Source organism: Arachis ipaensis, chromosome B5 (assembly GCF_059453495.1).
Source record: "Arachis ipaensis isolate K30076 ecotype BB chromosome B5, ASM5945349v1, whole genome shotgun sequence".
Classification (NCBI taxonomy): domain Eukaryota; kingdom Viridiplantae; phylum Streptophyta; class Magnoliopsida; order Fabales; family Fabaceae; genus Arachis; species Arachis ipaensis.
Genome location: NC_142440.1, coordinates 13891204 through 13898628, shown reverse-complemented (window position 1 = coordinate 13898628; position 7425 = coordinate 13891204). Strand labels below are relative to the sequence as shown.

The 7425-nt window shown below is 36.0% G+C and overlaps 1 pseudogene; it reads right to left on the bottom strand.

The window, feature by feature from the left end:
- Positions 1-2880: 2880 nt before the first annotated feature.
- Positions 2881-6422, bottom strand: LOC107640182 (subtilisin-like protease 3 pseudogene; annotated as a pseudogene).
- Positions 6423-7425: the final 1003 nt, after the last annotated feature.

Genomic DNA, 7425 nt, shown 5'->3' with positions numbered 1-7425 from the left:
TTACATTTATACATGGAGTTAGCAGAGGGTGATGCTCGAAAAATAAAGGGAATGTAGTGTCTGCACAAGTTTCAAGGGATAATGCTCTTGCCCGCGGAATGCCTGTTATGCAACTTCTTTCTTTTTATTTTTTAAACGGAATTGATTTATTTCGTTCACAATAGCTTTTGCTCAAGACGTTCGACCTTACAATTCAAATAGTTCAAGTGTTATTGTCTCATTCTTCAACTTGACCATGTTTTTACTTTCATTAATACCATATATGTATCATTAAAACACTTCATGAAAATGTGCTATTAAAAAGTCTTTAAAAAGTAAGAGTAATTATCAATAAGATACAGAATTTTGGTGATGTTTTTCCCTAAGAAACACAATAGAAATATAAAACAGGTGATGTTTTTACTTAAACCAAAATTTAAATGAGATGTTATATTAATGACTGCACCCTCCACTCAAACTACTTAAATTTCAAATACACTAAAAATACCTTAAGGTATTGATCCAAATTACCAAATTGTATCCTCTATCCTTAATTCTCAAAAAAGAAAACAAAAATAAATAATAAAAATACAAAATATTAATACAAATCTTTTCTAATAATAATATTTGATGAGTTTGGAAAACTCTATTTTAATTTAAGTGATGATCAAACATTATAAATGTGATTGATTGCAAGATTATTATTTTGATTTTAATTTTCATATGTTGATTAAAATAATTTTGCAATGCAGGTTTATATTGGGCCAAATAGAAAAGAAAAACCAAAGCCCAATATAAAATTAAAATTCAGCCTTATATAAAATAAATGTTGGCTGAATTGTTTAATTGGGTCAGTTCCTATTAATATCATTATTAAGCCCATATTAAACCAAAGATCCAATGCTTGGTCCGAAACCTATTGAGAGAAAGCAAATATTTTGCCTTCAACGGATCTCAATTTACCATGTGGTGGAATTCAAATTTCATTAAAGTGAAGTTAATACATGAGAACTATGAGAGAGAAATTGTCATTGATTTGATAGATGGCTTTAATGCTACACGCTACTTAGGGAAGTAAAAGCAATCACATTTCAATTAATTTGTTCAATTACATCTAATTGCTTTTCTTCTAGCTCTATCTTTTCTCTCATCTTTCTTCTACCTTCGGTCATATCATTACAGAGAAAGCATGGAGGCTATGGCTAGACACCGAAGAGATGAAGATGCACGCTACAAGACCATCACAATGATGGCAAGAAAAAGCAAATTAAAAGTATGATGTGGCTAAGATTCTCATTCACTTGTGGTAAGATTTTGTAAAGAGATCTTGGCTTCTCCATACCAAAAATGGAAGAGAAGATTTCGGTCAGAGAAGAAGATCCTTGGAGGGATGGCTTGTCTCTAATTCTGATCAACCATCACAGGAGGTAGCTACAGTGACTACGTGATGGAGGAGGCAGAGATTGGAGCAAATGAAGCTATCATCATCATGGAGCATCAAGGGCTAGAAATTCATCTTGGAGAGCAAGGCAAGGATGAAGGGCTCGGATTGATGAAGATTGGTGACCAAGGAAGGACTAGAGGTAATTGCATGTTGGGTTTTGCATGTGTTATCTCTTCTCTCTCTCTCTCTCTCTGGTCGAACCGGTTCTGTTTGAAGAAGAAGAAGATTGGCTTGGTTGGTTTGGTTTCAACCTTGGAGGCTTCTCTCTATAAGTAAGGGTGAACAGTCAGGGTTTGATTCAAGGAGTGAGAGTGCAAGGCACAGAGTTCTCATAACTACCTAAGCTAACAGAAGTTCTTCTCCTTCAATGTTCCTCATTTTGTAATTTTCTGTTTAATTTTGTCTGTCTTGAGTCTTATGGAAAAGGCAAACAGTGAGGTTTGTAAGAAAAAGCAATAGAGCGAAAAAAGGCAAAGAGTGCAAAATTAAAAGAAAAAGTCATAGATGTCCTTAGAGGTTCTTTGTACATCTGTGTTGTGTTTCATGATTCTGTGGAAATCCCCTTACAAGTTGGGTTAGCACTTTGCAGTGAAAGCTTGGCAGTGACCAAGTCAAGTTCAGTTTGGGTTTAGATTCTGGACTTGTCCCGTATAGGAAGGGTAGTTCCTAGGGAAAATTGGTGTTTGTAATCAAGAAGGATTATAGTGAAATTCCATTATTGTTGTGATGGAGACTGGATGTAGGCTGCACTATACTTAGCAGCTGAACCAAGATATATCAGGGTGTAATTTTCTCTCTCTCTTCTACTCCATTTCTGTTTCTACTGCACAGGAGATAAAACCAAAAATATCTCGTGCTGGCTTACGAGACAAAAAGAAAAGTCTCGTGACTGGGTACGAGACAAAAGAAAAAGTCTCGTGGCTGGTTACGAGATAAAAAGACAAAAAGTTTCCAGAAGTGGTTTCAAAGGTCAACAAGTATTGTCAAGTGAAAAAAGGAGGCTAAGATTCAACCCCCCTTCTCTTAGCCACTGATAATCATCAATAATAAACCAAATAAACTTGGTACCAAATGAATCTTAATTCTCAAATCTCAATACATCAATAAGCTACATTGTGTGGATAAGGCATCAATCAAGACTTCTAAAATCAATCAAGTTATCATTGTTGATAAGCAAAACTCTCCAATTCAGAAATACATCCATTAAACACCCAAAATTGAATGTTAAGATTGCCAAGTTTAATTAAATGCAAGCCAGCATTAATACTGAGATTAACATTAGAACCTGGCATAAATTAGTGTTGCAATTACATGCATGGAGACTCCTAGCCCTAGTAAAAATCTTTATTCGTTTACTCTATGCAATACTAATATATATGACACTAAAAAGAGTAACAAGAACTTTGAAATGCCGCCAATAATTAATCCACCGTATGATTGTAGCATGCTTCAAATTTTCAATTGAAGATGACAGATATGGGGATGCTAACTGAGTACTCTCCAGACAGAGACACCCACTTAATAGAGCCCTGAACAAAAGTGTTATTCCCTCTGAGATTTTCATCTTCAGGGATGAACTCAACCAGATATCTAAGCTTCTCTTTCACCTCTTGGAATGTTAACGTAGCAGGGCTTATGCTCATTTCAACAGCCAAAGGCGCTTCAACTTCCACAACATAAGTCGAATTTGCAGGCCCAACATTTGTCAGTCCTTGTGTAGGACTGTGAAGTATTCCCCACTTCAATAGAGAATGAGGGATAGTTGAGTTGTGCTTCCTGGATGATTTTTACCTCAGAGCATCTCACTTTCTGTTGCAAGATAGTACCAACTTGTTTGTCTGTGTAACCCAAACCACATAGATAAGGAATGTAATCGTTTGGTTCAATATCATAGATGAGTCCTGGATCATTTGCTTGGAGAGGGTTGACATGTCCAGAGCCAGTTGCAAATGCATCAGCTGGTTCAAGCCATTGGTCCAATATAGGTTCACCTTCAAGGTTTGCTTTGTGAGCAGTGGTCATTATTGCTGATTTTATGGCAGCTGGGGACCAGTCTGGGTGAGACTTCTTCAACAAAGCAGCAATGCCACTGAGATGAGGGCAAGACATTGAAGTACCTGAAACAAGTTAAATGTTATTCATACAACAATGTTAATAGAGCAATATTTGTTTCCTCCTTCAAACAAGTATATGTCTCTTAATGTCTTTGTAGTACTCTGTACTAATTTGCGCGTATCAATTCACAATTAATCTGAACTTATTGCGTGCCTTGTAACTATGACAGGCATAAAAAAAATGTTACATGGTAAAAATGTTATATGTCTGGTTTCAGAATCCCTGGACTTACATTGTTTGGACCTCTGGAGGAAAAGGAAGCAACAACTGGGGCAAATGGATCTCCGATGATAGTTCCTCTAAACAAGACTGTTGCTGTTGGTGCTGAGGTTGAGTTTATATATTCCTTGATTTCTAATCCAGCATGGTAACTCACATGTGCTGCAGGAAGAACATGAGGGTCAGCAAGGGTAGTATAACCTCTAATCTCACTGTTCATGAGGATCATGGCAGCACCACCAGCATTCTTAACTTCTTGTCCCTTGTCTATTCTTGCAATATCTCCACCTATCTCACACAACACTACCTTACCCTGAACATCCACACTCTCCAATGATCCTGGAGCACAGAATGCACAAGATTCATTTCCATTTTCTCCTGCATAAACAAGTGGCAATAGCGTTGGTGCAAAGTCCTTGGGTTGGAATGCTGATTCCCCATGAAATTCTTTTCCATTGCCAAGTTTGGCTGATGCACTTATTTTTCTGTCAATGGAGCTAGCACCAACGGTGAGAATCCATGGAGCCTCATTGGACAATGTACTATCGCCAGGACCTTCATTCCCAGCTGAACAACTAACAAAAATGCCATTGCGAATGGCTGCAAAGGCGCCCAATGCAATTGAATCTTCAAAGAATTCAAAAGGGGGTCCTCCAAGAGAGAGGGAAAGTATGTCCACGCCATCTTCAATGGCAGCGTCCATACCAGCTATGATTGCACTTTCATAGCAACCATCAAGTTGGCAAACTTTGTAAATTGCTAAATGGGCAAAGGGTGCCATGCCAGAAGCTGTACCGTTAGCATTGCCAAAGATACTTGCACCCTGCACAAACCTCCCTGCGGCCGTGCTGGCCGTGTGAGTGCCGTGGCCAACATCATCGAAAGGAAGATCCCTGCTTGAGTTTTTGACAAAGCTTCTTGCCCCAATGAGCTTGTTGTTACAAGTCCTCTGCTTTGTAAACTCGCAATGGCCCTTCCATTTTGCCGGTGGAGAAGGCATTCCTTCACCAGAAAATGATGGATGTGAAGGGTTTATTCCTGTGTCCAACACTCCAACTATGATGCCTTTGCCATAGTTGGAGCCTCTCCACAATGGGAATCCAGTTTGCAATCCCATGAAGCCTGGACTATGAGTTGTGTGTAAAGAAAGGATCCTTTCGGCCCGAATCGACACAACCTCCTCCCTCCCTTGCATGCTTTTTGCTTCTTCTGCTGTCAGTTTCGCAGCAAATCCAGACACCACGTTTCGGTATGAGAAAACAAGGCGCTGCTGGTTCTGAGACTTGGCACTCTCTGGTAGAAGTGAGTTGTACCATCCATGCAAGTCGTCATATTGAAGAGAATCCTCACCCTGAGGCTTTTGGACGTGAACAATGTAAGTAGTCAATAGATTGCTTTCATTTTCAACTACCATTTCCATAGCTTCTTGTGCTGAAGTTGCACAGAAAGTTAGAATGAATACAAAAGCAAGAAGCAATGTAAGTTTTGTTGGACTAATTATTTATTAAAATATAGGATATTTTTATATTTGTATTTATAAATCTAGACATTACATACCAACTAAGCAATGAATACAAAAGCACAGGAAGTTGCACTAATTATTTATTAAAATATAGGATATTTTTATATTTGTATTTATAATTAAATTTCATAAATATATAAAAATACATGATAATTAATTTTTTATGCTTATAAATTATTTCTTTTTTTTAATTGTTCTAGTGATTCTGTTTTGCAATGTTTCTTTTACGTGTGAACGGATGTTGCTTTTGTTGGATTTTAGATGTGGTGAGTTTTATGGTGCTTTTGTTATGGTGTCTAAATTGTTTAATTTTTTTTAAAGTAAAAAATAAATCATATAAAATTTATTAAATATTATTTATTTATCTTTTTTAGTAATTTAAGTACGAAAAAGTATGAGGAGTCAATATATATAGTATACAATGTGTACAATTAGAGAAATTATGTGGTGGTGGTTACTTTTAAAATTAGGATAAATGTGAATAAATTTTATTTTTACCTCATATTAAGCCAATTAAACAATTCATTGTACATATTGTACATATACTATATTGGCTTCCTAGCTAAATCCAGTCAATACAGAGTGATAGACACCATAGTATTCAACTTTAGATGTTTATGAAGATACTGGTTTTGAATGTTCTTTTTAGCTGTAAAGGGATGTTTATTTTAACATTGATATTCTCTGGAAGGTGTTAGAATCATATTGGGGATTGGAATTGTTGGGTGTTTTCAAGCTTTTGTTGATTCGATGTGGTGATGGTATTTTCTTTTTTGATTCGATTGCAGGTAGAAGAAGGTATAAACGTTAATAAGTTGAGTAATTTTTTTTTTTGAAACAAAGGAAGCTCAACACATTAAAGTAGAGCAAATAAAAGAAAAAAGAAGACACATAACTAGCTACCAACAAATAAACCAACCCCTACTATCCCCAGTACTCTCATCCTCCCCCAGGATCACCACCACTCCATTCTGTGTAGCTCATCAACGTCCTTGTGTGTATGACCTCCAGGCTTGCTCTTGCATTCTTGAAGATTCGTGCATTCCGTTCCAACCAGATGTTCCAAATCACTGCAAAGAACACTGACATCCACATCTTCTTCCCCTGTTGTCTATTATGCATTCCATGCCAACTCTCAAACATTTCTTTAACAGTTCCGAGAATCACCCACTCCCTTCCTATTAATAAGTTGAGTAATTATGACATCGAAGTTCATCGTGAGGTGTGATTTGTTATTTCTGTTGTTATTCGAAAGTAGTGTAAAGTGCTCGTCGCACCGAATTTCGCCGTTTGATATGTTTTGCAGTTGCCTGGTATTTGTGAAGAGGATATCCCAAGAAAAAGAATACGTTTTGATCATTATGAAAAACAAATTTTAGCATAATAAATAATTTGGATAATTTTACTAGAAACGCAGACTCTCCTTTGACCGTAAACTCTTACGTTATTTATTCACATATATGAAAAAAGCGAGCCACGCGTTACACTCTCTACTTGACAGCAAGTCCAAAAGGACGAGGCTAATGCTGCACCTCATTGGTCGATGGCTCGAGGCTCAGGCTAAAACTCATCTTAGTCTTCTACCACAAGTATTGACTATTTTCATCCAACGGTGGCAATGATGTGGCACGAGACAATATTTAGCCAAACTTCTAAACAAGCCATTAGTCTTCAACAATGATTATGGACGAAACATAAAATTTTTTAAGTGATGATTGGTGCTGGAAGTGGAAGGGAAGGCTGCCATGACCACTTTACCGAAATTCCCAATAGAGAATAATAAAAAAATTTCATGTCTTACAAATTTAGTCCAACAAAATACATAAATTTAGTTATAATTTTAGTCTTTATTAATTTATCTTATCTTTATGTTATCTTCTTATTTTTTATTTTTTGTAGACAATATTTTATATATATTTAGTTTTACTTTTATAATTTAATCGATCAACAATTAATAAAACTTTTTCATCTTTTTTTTTCTATTATTTCACAATTTTATCATTTAACTCTTAAAAGTTAAAACAAGTATTCATAAACTCTTTTGAAATATAAATTTAATGATTATTAATTTCTTACGAAAATTCTTTTATAATGCGCATATGTTCACAACCAAAAAGACTTATTGATACCAGTGCAGCATATATAT